The following is a 16,847-nucleotide window of genomic DNA, read 5'->3' as shown; positions in this document are numbered from 1 at the left end:
ATGTGTCAGAGTGGCCTGTTTGCCCTATAAAGGCTCTTGGCATTGAGAAGAATATCCTTATCTCATTAGCTGAGCTGTAATGAGCTATCAGCATTCACATTTTTTATTTCAGCATGAATGGTAAAAGAAAAAATAATAATCTCCCAAAGACAGGAAAATCAAGGCCAGTTAGTAGATTGTGTGCCTGTCGCACTTTCATTCAGTCCTCATCCCATGGAAGAAAGGAAATTAAAATTCCTTTTTTTTTTTTAATTCTCAACTTTGACCCACTAAGCTTCAAGGTCATGACCTCCATTTGGGAAAAGCTGCACTTTCTCCTCTTCCCCAGCTCACACACACACACACTCCATGAAAACATTACCCTAATGACCACTGACAAAACAATGCCTGAAGGAATGTGTCAAATATAAGCATCCAAATAAGAGAGCCAACAAAACATGCCTGTCTCTTAATTTAAATTCCAAACATAGGTTAGTATCAAAAAACTGTCCCAAAAAGCTGTACATTTTTTACTAGACAACCAGTTCATCCTTAAATAAATTGACTGAAAATGGCTAGAAATTAAATAAAACAGCAGCACCTGAGAGCAACAATTAATTCTGGGTTCTTTCCTTCCCAGGCCTTCATTTGTATTTCTTTCCCTTAACTTAATACCTGTAATTTTTCCTCCCTTTTTTAGATGTTATCTTTAGTTATTTCTTTACCTCTCCTTTTCCATGTTTTCTTGATTTTCCTCTCATTTTCTGTGGAGCCTAACTCAGGGTTCCCCATGGAGCTCATTCACAGTCAAAAGTCTCTTAGTCAGGGAAACCTTCCACATCATCACGTTTGTCAGTGCAGTTTCTCCAGCTTTCATTATACCCTTGGGCTAAGGACCGTGTGAGCCCTGGGTCTGGGGAAAGGAAGTTTGCTCTTCCTGCCGACCACGACAGCTGTCTTCAAGCATCCCAGCTGGATTTCTTGAACCCAGAATGGGAAAACTCCAGTTTAGGTTCTGTCCATAGGCAAATTTCTTTTACCCCTCAGATGTGCCATGCTCTTTGAAATTTCTGCCATTTGCTCCTGGGTCCTTTACTGAGGCTCTGGTTAATATTGTCAGAGAGCTGCTCCTTACTGGGAGGCAGCAACTAACAGGGATGTACCCCATGCTCAACCCTGGCACATCCAGATACAACATGAGCCTGATGTAAGTAGGGATCCTACCTCCTGATGTGTTTCACCGTTCTCTTTCTACATCTGTAGCTGCTCTTCCTACTCTGAAAAGGTGCAAAATGTTAGAGTTCACCAATACGTATTCCATAATATTTACTGTCTGGTCACATTCACTGCTGATGGTACAGAGGAAGTATTTTTCTAGCGTCTTACTTGACTTTAGCTTGTCCTATTCTCTCTTTATCTGCTTTTCATTTAATGCAATTCAGTTTATCACCCTCCTCCCAGTCATGAAACACCAAGTTTGCTATCCAAGAAAATATCCACCAACCCCTGAAAAGCCACGGCCATGCGGCATTACACGTGCTGAGAATGTCCTCATGCCAGTCCCAGCAGAGACCGTGTGCAGGTGCAAGCTAAATGCTCGCTTTGGTCCTTTTCACCACAAAGCATTAAATCTCAGGATCCCTTAATGCTCCCACCCAGGCTCGCAGCAGGCACGTCTGAAGAGACATGCGTTCAAGCATCTCGTAGTGCTGGCGAGGCACTTAGTTAAGCGTTCCCCTTTTGGGCCTCACTTTTGCTACTATGCACATTAATGCTCAAGGCTATGCAGCTGCACTCCAGTTCATGCAGGATCAGGTTCCCCTGCCCTCTTTCTCCTGGCTTAGCACTTATTTCTCTTTTTTTTTTCTTTTTTTTTGCCCTATACTCATGCATGCAACACTTCAGACAGCAGTGCGCCATTAAGCTCAGAGAGAACATGCATGAGCACTTCATAGCTCTCCACGCAGCCTTTTTGCCTGCCCTTCCCTTCAAAGAGCCTGCTCCAAAAGCTGACTGAAGCCAGCGAAAGTCTCCCCGTCGGCCTTGGAGCGGGCCCAAAGCAAGGGACACAATTAGACAGGAACAGAGGCACTAACGAAAGGCAGCTTGCCTGCCAGCAGGCAAAACACAGGGAGACCCACAAGGAGAAAGCCGTGTTTGAGGGCCAAGCTTACAATCCTTTTTGTGATGAGCCTCTCTGCAGTGGAAGCCCTGCCAAGCAGCCTGTGTTCTTCGTGACTTCCACTCGAGCCGCATGCTGAGGCACTTGGCGGAGGCTTTGAACTGCGAGGCGAAGACAGGGCGCGGGCACTGCCTCGCTCTTTTAATCTGTCAGATTTATCTGCTTAATATATATTTTATTGTCTTGTTTATTCTTTTTACGAGTCTTATTATTACAAAGCAGTATTTTTTAAATGGCAGTGGAAAATATGCCAATTGAAGATGTTTGGGAGGGTCAAAAAGAAACCCCAAATAAAATCCCATATCCAAATTGGGGTGTGGGGGGGATGTCTATTGTTCTTCTCATTCCCCTTTTTGTTCTGCATGTACCAGTGAGCCAGAAGGAGATGTCTCAGAGCGATTCTCTCCAGCCCTCTCCCAATAAATAGGACAATACAAGAGTCTTCACAGCCCAACAGTTCCTACTGCCTGTTACTCAATAACTTGCAAACACATACTGTGTTAGCACCACCCAGCATGAAATAAAGTCCACGCTCAATGCAAATTGTTCCTGGCTCTCCATTTTTCATACTGTTCCTTCTCCAAAATAACCTCACTTTAACGACTTATCTATCTAATTTAGATGTCGGTGCTTTCTACTCACATTGACATCAGTTGCAACAAATACAAATGTATTATCTACGCCAAAAGAAAATCCAGCAGATCATTTTATAAGAGTTGTAAGATGATATGTTTGGATGAAGCGTCTAGCAGGGTCCTGCCAGAGCTCTGGTTTGTTTAACATTTTCAGCAGTTATCTAGAAGCAGAAGTAGAAAAAAACATTAATTATATTCGCATTTGACACCAAGACTAGGGAAGGGGAGGGAAAACTAGAAGTTTACAGGGAAAATGTAAATTGGTTTACGAGGATTTGAGAATTAGACAAGCATTATTCAAATGTTGCAAATTTATAATTACAATATGTCAGCAAGCATCTTATCACATTTGGATAACCCGATGATACCATGGAAGATACTTTGCACAGAAGAAAAATGGTAATATATTGGACCCCCAACTGGATTATCCATTCTTTACATAGTATTTTAAATGCTGTATAAATTAATAGATGCATGGAGCTCTCAGCAGAAGAAAAGACCTACAACTGAAGAGGAAAGCAACAGAGATGATGGAAAGACTCAAACAACTGCTGCATATGCAGTTTGCCCCTATAGCCCAATGAGAAGAGTGAAATTCAGCTACTTAATGATCACAGATCATCTGCACAGCTCTGTCTTAAATGCCATATGTAAAGTACGGCTTACTGCAACCCAGATTTGTCTACATGTGAAATGACAAAACACGTGCAAAAGAAGATGAGAGAGCTAGAAAAAAAGGAGCAGTTATGCAAGACAAGATAGCTCAGGAGTGTTAGTACATGACAGAAGAGTCCATGAGAATTACAGCCTGTGCTGCGTAGGTGCCGGATGCAGGATCAGTACTCCCTGCAGGAAAAGCTTTCCTCAACACTGTGAGCTGTTGCAAGGTCCCAGAGACCTGCAGCTGTTGTGAGTCACTGCCCAGCTGGGGTGAACCCAGCACATCACTCTTTGGCATGCACAGGAAATGGACCCTGTCCCATACCCAGCTTGAAGGCCAGCAGACAGACTTCAGATGAATTGTCTGAACCATAAATTGCCCACACAACCTTGTTCTTAGAACCACAGAATGGAATCCTAGAATATCCTGAGTTGAAAGAGACCCACAAGGATCATCAAGTCCAACTCTTGGCTACACACAGGACCACCTAAAAATTAAGCCATATGTCCAAGAGTGTTGCCCAAATCCTTTTTGAGCTCCGGCAGGTTCAGTGACATGACCACTGCCCTGGGGAGCCTGTCCCAGTGCCTGACCACCTTCTCAGTGAAGAGCCTTTCCCTAACCCCCAGCCTGACCCTCCCCTGTCCCAGCTCCATGCCGTTCCCTCGGGTCCTGTCGCTGTCCCCAGAGAGCAGAGCTCAGCGCCTGCCCCTCCGCTCCCCTCGTGAGGGAGCTGCAGGCCGCCATGAGTCCTCCTCCTCTTACTCTGGCTGCAGCCTATTGCTCATTTCTGTCTCCTCACTACCAGCTCATAGCTCCTTCCTGGTATTCAGCCTGGCCTCCTTGTCCTCCATTTCAGCTGGTGCTTGGTTCAGGATGACATACCACGGTGTGGACACCATAGTGGCTCCTGTCCCAAGCTCCCCCCCCGCACCCTTCCTCTTGGAGGAAGAGCTCACTCTGCTCTTCCTGCAGCCTTGCACGGGCTCCCTGACCCAGCACAACCCCTGTGGACACCTTGGTCTTGCCCCTTCTGCTCTTTGTGGCCACAAGACAAAAGAACTGACAGTGCCTCCTTTCCTCTAAAATTTGGTCAGATCCTTGTCCCGGGCATTCACCTCATCCTGAACTGAGCACTACCTGGAAACCAGCACAGCTCTCAATACTACAGTTTTCTTTATCTTCCTGCCCCAAATATACTGTGTACCATAAAAAATAACAATGCAACTCTGACTAGATGATGAATGTATAAAAAAATACATCAAAACCTGAGTGCAGCCATGAGGGTGAAAGCATGATACAGGTGCCTCAGCACATTTTGGACAGAAGTCTTGAGCTCGGTTTCATCAGGTGAGTGTTCTAAAGAGCCTGTCCCAAGGTGCTTCAGTAGTCATGGAGCAGTCAAGCCTCCAACTTGGTATCATGAGGGAAGTACCCCAGCTCTGCCATTGCGTATAGGAAAACCTCTGGGAATGAGCACATGGAAAACTCATTCCCTTTGTGGTTTTCCCTTCTCATCATTCCATGAATCAGGCAGCATTTATAAGAATCTTAGGTCAGCAAATTCCAACTGAACACAGTGGAGATTTGGGCACCTCTATCTGCCCCTTATTAGTGAGTTCCCAAGAAACAAGCATGGTAGAATTTGACCGCCCTGTCCTACCTCCCTCTCCTCCAAGTTAACAGCATGAAAGCCCAGAAGTTTTACTGACATACCCGCATAGCTAGCATGCACCATACTGAATTTCAGTATGACACACTCTGGGTTTCAGCTGGGATATATCTATACCAGTATACTTGGCCATTATTGCATCAGGAACATGCATCCAGGCCAGCTGCCAGGACAGAGTTTGCTAGTGAACTAGTTTCCTAAACGAGGTGGCAGCAAGAAAACTGCCCACTGGGTACAGTTCCTGGCACACTCCAGTTGCCAGAACAGGCCTAAAAATTGTTCAGAGTGAGTGTCAGTTGCAAAGGGCCATGCTCACACCAGAGAATGTGCTAGCAGTTTACTAGCATAGACAATCATGTTCCAGGGCCAAAAAAGGCTGCCAGACATGCTTAGATTTACTAGTACAGGCTCAGCCTCAGCATCTGTCTTTTTCCCATGTGAGTAATGATACAACACCGTCCCAGAATGTGGCAACCACACAGCTAAAAAGGGATCAGATTGCATCCTTTGTGTAGGAAGGTGGAAAGGTACATGCTGGATATTTCCTTCCCACTTGATCTCCTCACGGTGAGCTGAGCCAGATCAGCATATTTGCCTTTATCCAATCTGCTCATGATAGGTAGGAAAGTACATCTGAATACCTTCTTCAGGGCAATTTCATTGGTCCTAAGGTTATTTCTGAAATTTGCTCAGATTCTTCAAGAGTGCTTCACACACGAATACCTCTCAGTATAAACATATTATTTATAATAACATGCTTTGGCAAATGACATTCAGAATATGCTTCCCAGTCCACATCAAAGTTTAGAAGGATACCACTCCTGAATGCAGCTTTGGATATACATTTTAAGGGTAAAAATCTTCCCTCTGAGGCCTATAGACTTACATGTGGAACAATATATATGGCAGATAAGAATGGCTGCTCTGATTCTCCTCACTTCGTTGTAAATCAGGAGTGATTCTTTCAATATCAGATTGTCTGCCAGCATAAAACTTGTACCACAGGAGGAACAGTAAGTCCATAACTGTGTCTGACTTTACGAGCCATTCTGGCCAAATACCCATTTCCAGCTGTGTCATCCACAAAGAGTGCAGTCTCCAGTCCCCTTACCTACACATCACTGCCAGCAGTTATTGTCCTCTCAGCTCTAGGAATTCCTCAGCCATGTTTAGCACATTGCACCAAAGTCTCTAAAATGGTTTAAATTGCAGAGCTAATCCATTTTGACTAAAATGCTTATGTAAATCTTCCAGGAGAGTGAGAGGGGCCTTCAGAAGGTGGATAGCAAACAGCAGTTGAAAATAGCAACATCTTCAACAGATGCCACTGTTAGCAGATCATCCTAGTTATAAAACACAGAGCAATAGCTTTAGAACAGATGCTAAGCAAGGAATAAAATGGATGTGCTTTGTGTCAGAGGTAGAGGATAAAAGACAAAGCTGACTGCATTAGGTGCATTCCCTCCAGCTATATCTTCAGGAGAAAAAAAAAAAAAGTGTATTGTTACTGGCTAGCTCCAAACACAGACTCCGATTTATCCTCAGCACTTGATTTTCACAGTCAAAGATCAAGTGGAAAAGAAGACAAGATCTAAGTCAGGGAACAACTTCATCTGGAAGGGACCTCCAGAGATCCCTTCTCCAAGTCCACGCTCAAGACAGAGCCACCTCCTGCACCTTCGTGCCACCTGTGGGAGGACATGGAAAGGAGAGGAAATGAACTGTGGTGCCAGGACCCTGTTCTCTCACCCTTATCCAGTGCTGCTTCCAGAATAACCAGCATACACGGATAAAGGAAAATCCCACAGTACTCCTGGTCGGTGAAATCCTCCAGCTCTGTTGAAGATGAAAGTACACCTTGTGGTGCTGGAAGACAACTTGGTATCTGAAACAGTCATATTCATCTGTATTTCAGACTAACAAGGCATCAGTGAGATCACAGCCCAGACTGAAAGGTTTGGGTTTGTCTGCTTGCTGCTGGCAAAAGGGTCAGTGAGTGGGTACCTCGCTACTGGACACTTAACAGAGGGTAAAAATTCACTGAAAGCTTTAAGACACCACCAAAAGCAGTCAATTCTTTATAATTACAGTCTATCCATCCTGACTTCTGAGCAGTTCACAAATGTGACTACATTTTGACCTCACATTGCTCTCGAGAGAGGGGAAAGTATTATCAAAACCCCCAAGCACTGGAGCACAGGTGAAGAGCTACTCTAAACTGAAGTCACAGCTCACTGTGGTGGGGTTGGTCCTTCCCAAAACTTTGGCATGGGTCTCCTGCCCCCGCAAACTCTTTTTAGATCTCAGACATGGGGGACAGCAGACAGGCAGGTGCGCAAGTGAGCGGCAGTGTGCCCTAACTTTGTCAGCCGAGCACCATCAGCAGAAAAACTGCCTCAACAAGCCAAGTGTGCTCTTTCAGGCTGTCAGATCCCAACCCACTTAGGGTTTCATGGGTCAAAAACAGAAGAAACAAATGGCAAGGCACTGGGTCAGCTGATACAAATGAGCATGGCTCCATTAACTTTTCACTAGGTACAATATGAGGAGACTTGAGCCAGTTGCAGGATAACCTACGAGTGGCTATGAAGTTAAAAAGCAATCTTATGTCATTAGTGGGCTGGTTTTTCTGTTTGTTTTTTTGTTTAAGCTGAAAATTATTTCCTCTTTTTCTTTTACTTCTGCTGTTTTTTACCTCAAAACAAACTGGACATACACTTTGAACTATCGGTTGAACAGTGTGTTCAAAGATGACAACAGAGACAGGGCAATAGCTAAAGAGGTTCAGCCATGAAGTCAAGTCCCAGGGGATTACTGAAAAAGGGCAGGACTTGAGAGTTGGCTGCTGCAAAGTGGCTTTGATCTTCTGAAGCCATTGACCTCCACCTTCAGAGGCTGTTCTTCCTCAAGCCTCCCATCAGCTGCTTGGGACCTACTGCCAGGATCACATAAAGTCCCTGAGCTTTTCTGGAGCTCAAAGGTAGCACCGAGCAAAAAAGCAAATCCGGAGGGAACATTCCCCTCCCTGCAAAACGCACGGAGGCCAAAGAAAGAGGGAATAAGCAGAGGCCTCCTTGCTTGCGGCTGACAAGAAGGTCTGAGAAGAGATGGCCTCTCCTGCGACAGATGAAGCCTCCAAGAGACGCAAAATAGCTTGTGGCAACAGCTTGAGACCGTCTTGCAATGCTGGTGTCCTCACATTGCCCAGACAGCTGACGAAACCACATTGAGTTAGCCGGGTGCCTCACTGCGGGCACTGTGCTGCGGCTCCGCAGGCTGTCACTGCCCGTGCGGCCTGCACCACCAAGGCACGGCGCTGGTCGAGAGCAGCGCAGGGCCGAGCTTCCAGCCTTCCCCAGTTGGCGTAGCCCCACCAGCTTCCCTGGAAATCTATTGATTTACAGCAGCTGAAACTCTGGCCCCTGCTACGCTTAAAATCCGAGGCAGGCTTTCATTGGACACAGAAGAATACTCTTTGGGACGCTTTGAAACCTGTGCTGTGTGCTAGCGAGGAGCTAAGCAATTCCCAAGATTTTCACTGAGACATGTACAAACACACACCGCGCACCGAGCAGGCTCCCTCAGACACACAGACACCAAATACACTCCCTGGGATGTGCCAGGGTGAAGAAGAGTTTTCTAAGTCACTTCATTTTCACTGGAAACTCTGCGCCAGTCCTCCCACATACAGCGCGCTGTGTGCTCCTCGTAACCAGCATTGTCTGAACTTGTGGTATTTTAATAAGTGTTCCTGCCAAGCCAAAGACGCTCTAAGACACATCACCTTTGTCCAGAGGAGAATCCCAGCCGAATCGAAGTCCAGATTGCGTGACCTCTGCTACAAAGCAACGCATAGGTATGTGAAACGAGTTCCTATTAAAAATAACTGTTCTGCCTGCTGCCTGCGGTGGAAGGGGGCACAGGCTGCTCAGAGAGCGCACACAAGGGTGACAGAAGGCAACAAAAAATCCTTTCACCGTACACAGAGGAAAACAAGGAGGTACAAATGAATGCCTCTTTTTTATTTTGTAGGGACAGGTTGGCAAAAGCAGGCTACTGGGTTTGGGCTGCATGGAAAAGAAGGATTTTCTCTCTGGAATCCCGATTCATCTTCATTATTCAGTCACTCGAGCTGCCTTGGAAACAGAGTGCCACTGAGTTATTATGGCAGTCATAGATGAATTCAGCAGAAAAATATACATATAATAACGAAAGAAAGTAAAACTGCTCTCCTTGTGCAGCCCTACAGAGAGGCAGCCAGACAAAAGCATGAAAAAATTGACTGTCTGGCCAAGAATGAAATTGCTGGCAAGTCTGGTTTCAACCCTGCTATTAGCTCTCTTGCAGCTGCTTCAGCTACCCAAGCAGCATTGAGATAAGTGCGTTCTCTGAAGTCCCTTCTTTTTTCTCTCTCTCTAATTGGGGGTAGTAAATATATTTGCATATTAGCCTGCTTCTGATTAATACAGCATCTGAAAGAACGTAGGAGACAAGTCAGCCACCTTAAAAAATAAAATTAAAAAAAGGAGAGTGAGGAGAGAGAGAGAAAAAGCTCTCTGAAGCGTTCCTGCACTGAGGGATGACTGTCATCCTTCCTTTGTCGGCAGGGCGCTCTCCAGATGCATCGCACATGGGGCAATTTGGCTGTGCCAAAGGGCCAGGACGCAGGCAGCTGCACGAGGGGGGAGCTGGGGGAGGTGACGCGCGTTTGCAAAGTCCCTGCTTGGGGCTGCTGCCTTGTGCAATGGGTGGGTGGGCAGAAAAGAGTGGCTGGGGTGGATCTGCACCCACACAGCTCCCACCTGCACCGAGTCCTAACGCCGCGGCCACCTCGATGGCAGAAGGGCTGTGGGCAGAGATGCCCAAGAGGGAGGGAAGGGGGTGCCTGGGGCAAAGCTCATATCCCACCACTAGCCCAGGAAGATCACTGCTGAGCACCAATGGGCCAGGTCAGGGCAGGTCACACTCAGGGTCTTGACCTCAGGGATGTATTTGGGACCTGATGTAATGCTGACCAGCGTGATTTTATGCTCAGCTTCAGGCAGGCAGTAAGGTTTCCCCTCTCTTCGGAGGTGTAAAGCACTTCTGTTGTAAGCCCCAAAAAGAGGGCACTGTCTCAGGGTGGAACAGAAGAGGTTATGGAAGATTTGCCAAGAAAGTGCCTGTGCTCCTCTCCTTCCAAAACATGGCAGGCTGAAAAAATTGAAACATATCAAAAGGCACCCAGCAATTGTTTTTTAGGAAACAAAAGAAGCACTTACAGGTTGGCTTTCCCACATTGCTGCCTTAGTAGATATACTAAACAGACAGCTTGATCCGGATGAGTCACACAGCAGAAGAGGAACAATGACCCGTGTGTTCCTCCAGTACGAATTATTCATTTTTCTCTGTCAATAAAGACATTTTTTTTATATATATAATTGCACCCAGGCAGCCAATCGGGAAGGTGTGGCTATCAGCAGATCGCCCCCTCCCCCAGGGAGTCAAATCTATCTGGCAGGGTGTCAGAATTTCGCGATACCCTAAGGCAGGCCGCAGCACCTTAAAATAACTTCAACACACCTCGTGCCATGCCTGGATGTTGAATCAGCCCAGAGGTGTCAATCATGGCCTGCCGTTTCAGGGCAGAATCACCTCAGTTACTCTGATCCTAACTTTTGAACTTACAACTTCCCTTCACAGAAATTGGGGGGGGGGGGGGGGGGGGGAGAGGGGGTGTCTACATGTATGTGTGTGTGCCTGTGGTGTGTGTGTAATTCCCCAGTCTCCAAAACAACAATTCCACCCTTTGAGCCTCCCAGTTGGGAAACTGCCCTTGCAGAACAGCGAGTTCCTCTTTCACAACAGCCAGTTGCTGAGAGGAGGCAGCACAGCTTGGCACTTACAGCAGGAGACAGCAAACCTGGGCCATCCCTTTAGAAATTTATAGGACTTTTGCTACCGACAGGCACGTCGACGCGATTTAACCCCACTGAGTTATTCTGAGCTTAGCCCCTAGATCTTTTGAAGAAGCATCTGTGCATCTCAAAGGTGTCAGTGCTTTGAGAGCTCACCTTGAGAGGCTAGGTCTGGTTTTCAAGGTGTCTGGTGTTGCATTACACCCATACATGCTATTGCTGTTACTGTGGAAGTTATTTATCTATATGGGAATGGTCTCACAGGCCGGCATCCTGCCATGCTGGATCCACATGTGCTCTAAATCCTTACCAATCTCAGTTAACTGCTCAGCTGCACTGGAAAGCTGCAGCCACACTCAGCACCCAGAAGCGAGGCTTTAGGGCAGATGCTATTTGTTAAAGTACTGGCAATACTCCCTCGTGACTTGCTTCCCCAACCTGCAAACTAAGGATAAAAACACTGTCCTTAGCCAAACACTTTGGGGCACACGTGCAAGTGCAACGCATCCCACGCATCCCACTGCCCTTCAGCTTAGGAGCGCATACATCCCGCTGCTCTTCGATTTAGGAGTGTGCACAATTCCTTTCCACCTCACCTTGCTGCTAAACTGGTGACCTAACAAACCGTACAGCCTTCCAGAGACCCAAGTCCAAGGATTGACTTGAAAATAAACAAATAAATGCGATGACGGTGATGGAGATGACGATGATGATGTTGTTGTTGCTGATAATAATAACAACGATAATAACAACGGCAATAATAACAGCAATAATGATATACGGTGGGTTTCTGGCGCCTTGCCCCCACCAGCCGCCGGGTGCCGCTGCTGCTCCACCCGCGCTGGGAGCCGGCGGCGCGCACGGGGCCGCGGGGAGCGCGCATCGGCTGCATGCAAGCCTGCGTGCGGCGGGGCGGTGGAGAAGGGGATGAATTTGCCAAGAGCCCCACGACACCAGGCTCTTATCGATTATTAGGGGCGCATAAGGCACTTGGGAGAAGCTGGGGAAATGAATGGGTTTTCTTGGCTTTTTTTCCTCAAATGGCTAGTGGCGTTTTTACTCCATCAGCTCCCTCCCAACTCCTGGGTTTCACCCTCACCTATAAGCCCGCTGAGCATGAGGTAACCCCATACGTCCTCCTTCTGCTCATCCCCACATGAAATATCTCCTGTAGCAGCTTTCCAAGGCATTGCCTGCCGGAAGGCAAGCTCACGGGGTGAAGTCCTTTCGTAAGTTTGTCTGTTCAAAGCCATTTGCCCTGCAGCCTGGCTCGAAGCAGACCTAGTAAAACCAGACAAGCAACTCAGGCAAGCCTCCCAGCCTCCTTCTTCTCCTCCCCTATTTCTCCTCTCTCACCCCAACTAGTTAACTTTGTTCACTCTTAAATCCCAGGACCACCAGGCACTTCTGTCCTGCCAGACCGAGCATTGGGCAGGGCGATCCTGAACAGAGGGACAAGAAAAATGGCAAAGCAGGGGGGTTAAAGGCAGGCTGAGCCTAGCAAGCATCGTCTAGACTTTCAGTCTCATGATTCAGTATGTCTGATGTAAAACTATTTAAATAAGAGTTATGTAAATAACGTGGCAGACAGATAGATTATTTAATATAATCAAAGCGAGATAAGGCATGGGCCCCAATCCTTCCCTGAAGTAAGGCTGCTTTGTGCCATCCTCACAATGCAAACAGCCCCGAGGCCAGGAGACCCAGCCAAGGCAGGATCACCCCAGTACGAGGAGATAGCCTCTTGGCTAGCAACCAGCAGAGCAGCTCCTGCACAGCTTCTCCATCCCTAAAGCCAAGCGGAGGGGCATTTATAAGAAATCTCAATACCCAACAGGTCTCCGCGGCCATAATAGCGCCTCGGAGCCACTGCCATTTGGGATCCTTTAGAGCAGCCTTCCTTCAAGCTACGTTGGGGGACTTGCCTTCAGCTGGGGCCTGTGACCATGGAGAGAACTGGGTGGATAATAAACAAGCAAATTTTTCCCTCACCTCCCGGCACATCTAGGCTCAAAAACAGAGTTGAAAATAGCCCTTCAGGTAGGGTAGCACTTCCCTCTCATTATCATGTTATCACCTTTAGCGCATTGTCTGGGTTTTACTCATTTTTAAACTTCCCAGGTCACGTCTGCACCACTGCAACCAGGACAGGCCCAGCTGAGCTAGCTCCAAATCAGCATCCTTGGGGCCAGACAGCAATGTAAATGGAGCAGGACTGCGTGGAAGCATAAGGCTAGCTTGAGTTTGTTGACACGAGCGGGAGCTGTTGCAGTGCAAGTGCACCCTTATGTAATGTGATTTCCACCAGCCCCCCCTTCCCAGGACACCGAGTTTCCCACTAACTTGGTTTGTTTTCATTTCACAGTGAGGTAACTCCACTCTCTTGACATTTCCCCTCTCTTTTCCTTTAAATGTAGAGGCCTGACTTGACCGTCCCTGCATTAAAATCAACACGCGGGCAAGCTTAGGTAAAGTTTAAGTAAGGACTGTGCTCTTGGCACTTTCCGCAGCACCACACCCTCGTGCCTCTTCTCATTCAGGTCACCCGTACCTCTCCTGACTGTACCTTTTTTCTTCTTCTTCTTTTTCCTTTTTTCCTCTCAAATTACATGGTATCTGCTCAATTTAATCATCTCATCCACTTTGGATGGGAGCAGCCAGTCCTTCTTCCAGACATCACCTGACCCACGGGTAGTCTTAGCAGTTGCATGACCATGTCAATTAAGGACAGTTTGCTTTTAAGGCAGCAGAGCTAGACAGAACTATCCCCACCATGGGCCAGTTTATTCAGGTACAAATATGCTATGTTCTCCCACCTGGCAATGCAGGGTAGTTATAGCAGTACAGCTGAAGCCAGTGCTGATGGTTTTTATGTCAATGCATCAAGCATGCCTGGCTTTTGCACACAAAACCAGGGCAAGTGTGCATGGCAGCTCTTCCTCTCTGTCACAAGTGCACAGCAGTGGGCAGCATGGTAATTCATCTCCCTTCAGCTCACAAACAACATTAACCATCTACAGGCAACTTGAACAAGGAACAGATTTACTCAGACTTCCTCCACTCCTACCTTCTACCCAAATTAATGCTGGAGTAGACAAGGCCATGGAGCATTTCCCTTCCCTTTTTTAAACCTTTCCTTAGTTTAAATGCTCTGACTCATCAGCAACACAAAGATGACAAAATGTCTATTCACCTCCCCCCCTCCCCTTCCCAAATATTTTGGCATGATTTTGCTATCAAATTAGGGTACTCAACCCGTGCCAGTTGGATGAAAAAAAAAATGGACTCCTAAAACACTCATTGTATATGATTAGGATTCGGGGAGGGTGCGGAGCATAACATCATAATAGGCAGAAAGTGAAAACAGCCAAAGGAAACGCCTACACTCTTCCTTTACAAAAGCTGCTTGTTGTGTCTGTCTGAACAATTGTTCAAAAACCTGGAGGGGAATTAGAAGGAAAAGATAACTGACTTTATTAAGAGCAAAAGATTGATTGAGCAATTGATTGCACTTAATTGGAACTGCAGGAGGAAGGGAGAGGATTTCAGGTTTTTTTCCTGGTCTCATGGAGCCCTGCCGGCAGCAGCCCAGTTACCCAGCTTCGAGGAGAGCAGAGCTTTGCTCCTTCTCCCCGGGCATTGCCCACATGGAAGCAGCTGGTGCAGGGAGCTGACCCCTCACACAGCACTGCCAATCACAACATGTGAGGCCTCAAAAAAGAGGAGGAACTCAGGAATCACAAGGTTAAGATTCAGAGTTTGGTTTGCGCTTGTGTTTCTTTCCAGAGCTTTTTTTCTTCATTTCTGAGGGAAGCTCGGAATTGAGCTTTCCTGTGTAACTACAAGGTCTAGAACCCTTTCAGTTTTTTGCCCCCTCCTCCCTTATTTTTTTTTCCTTTTCCTCTTTTTTTTTATTATTTATTTTAAGAAAACAGCAAGATTCTTATATCATCCATTCATTTCATGAGTGGAGCTTCTAAAAGAAAAGTGTCATCCAATTCATAATAATGAAATCTGGAAGAACTACATGACTAAACTTCACTAATCAAAGGGACAGGAGCAACTCTGATATGGGACATATTTTCATGAAGTAAAGGCTCTGTTTTCTGGAGTCGTGTACATAATAATGAAGCTGCAGCACAAGAGAGAACTAGCTCAGAGTTTCACAATCTTTTATTCCCCAAAACAATCCTCAAGGGGAAAAATGATAATGTGCATGAACAGTTAAAATAAAAGCAAAACCTGAGCTAACCCCTTTGAATTAACCGATTCCTCCTAATGTATTGTTATTGCCTTACAATATGTAGTACCTTATTTTTCCTCTTAAACAGCAGGAAGGACAGTTACTCATACTGCACAGATAAGAGTGGGATTTCCAGTGAAAACGAAGGTTCCAGGAGTTAGATTTGGATTTGTTTTTTTAAATATCTAATTGCAGGGTATATGGGCCTCAAAGTTACGTAGACAGTAAGTACACAGAATCACTGAGGCTGGAAGGGACCAGGGACCTCTCGAGATCATCTCATCCACCACAGTTGTTATTTATTCACCTCAGAACACTTTATGTTCATAAATACAAAGGCTTTTTCCCTATGAAGGCAAGGTGCTCTCCAACAACACATTTCACACCCTTCAATCTCACCTGCCTTACTCTAAGCAAGAGCAGAGGCTTTACCTGAATATTTTCAGACGAGCAGACTGGGTAAGGAAGCAAAATAGGAGAGAAGGCAATACTGCAAGAGTGAATGGCCAGTTCTGCAGACTGGGACAATAACAGATGGCCCTAAGCGTGGTAGGGCTGAAGGGCTGACTTAGGTCCTTCCTCCTCACAAAGACCATAGGTGAAAAAACAAAACCCAGCAACATTGAAAGCAGCATCAGTTTCTCTGCTACCCCTTCTAGCCTTCCAGAGCTAAGAGCTACATGAATGTGACAAGAAGGAAACAAATAACGCCTTTTACAATAAGGCTGTCCATGCCAAGTTCCTTAGGAATGAGAGACAAACTCAGAGGAGGAGGAATCAGCATGGGCTCATCTCTCTCAGACACATACCTCCTGTGCCAGCTGCCACAGCTGCCAGCCTCCTGCAAGCCTCTCCACAGTCACCTTTCCTGCCCATCTGCCAGGAATTACCACTTTCCTGGGTCTGCCTGATGAACCACTCTCCCTCCTCTACCCCAGAGGAAATGAGCCTGGTCAGCTAGCATGACTTTTAATGCAAGTCTTTCCTAACCCAGCCCATCAGGACTGAAATGGGATGGGAAACCCCAATGTGAGCAACTCCACCAGCAGGGCCAAGAGGTCAGTACCCTCTGGCAGGAGGGCAGCAACCGGTGGTAGGAAAAAAAGCATTCCTGGCATCCAAAGGGGTCCCTGTCATTGAGCCTTTATCGCCCTGCTCCCTCTGGAGAGGGACCATGAGCAGGGCCACTGGAGCAGTGGGGCACACGATTCTCCCCTTTTTGCAAACAGCTCCATCACTCTGCAGCTACAATTACCTGTAGCTAGCGCTCGTTAAGTGCTTTGAAGATCGAAAGCGCAGATACAAGTGTTAAATATTGTAATTATTCTTACTACATAACATTGCTGCACTGGTAGTAGGGAGGGGTTGTTTTTCCATGTTTGTATGTGGGAATGCCATGACAGCTGCTCCTTTCTGTAAGTGAATCGCTGCCAAGGACCTTGATAAGGGGTTGTGCTTGAAGGAAAAAGACCGAGTCTGGGAGTTTTCTTGGAGTGCTGCATACCACAGTGAAATTAAACCGAGCTCTAACCGGGCTTCCTCCGTCAGAGCTTATTCCTGTACGTGCTGATTACCCCA

This window comes from Anser brachyrhynchus (genome assembly GCF_964034855.1).
Source record: "Anser brachyrhynchus genome assembly, chromosome: 2".
In the NCBI taxonomy this organism is placed as follows: domain Eukaryota; kingdom Metazoa; phylum Chordata; class Aves; order Anseriformes; family Anatidae; genus Anser; species Anser brachyrhynchus.
Note: the sequence above shows the minus strand (reverse complement) of the source record.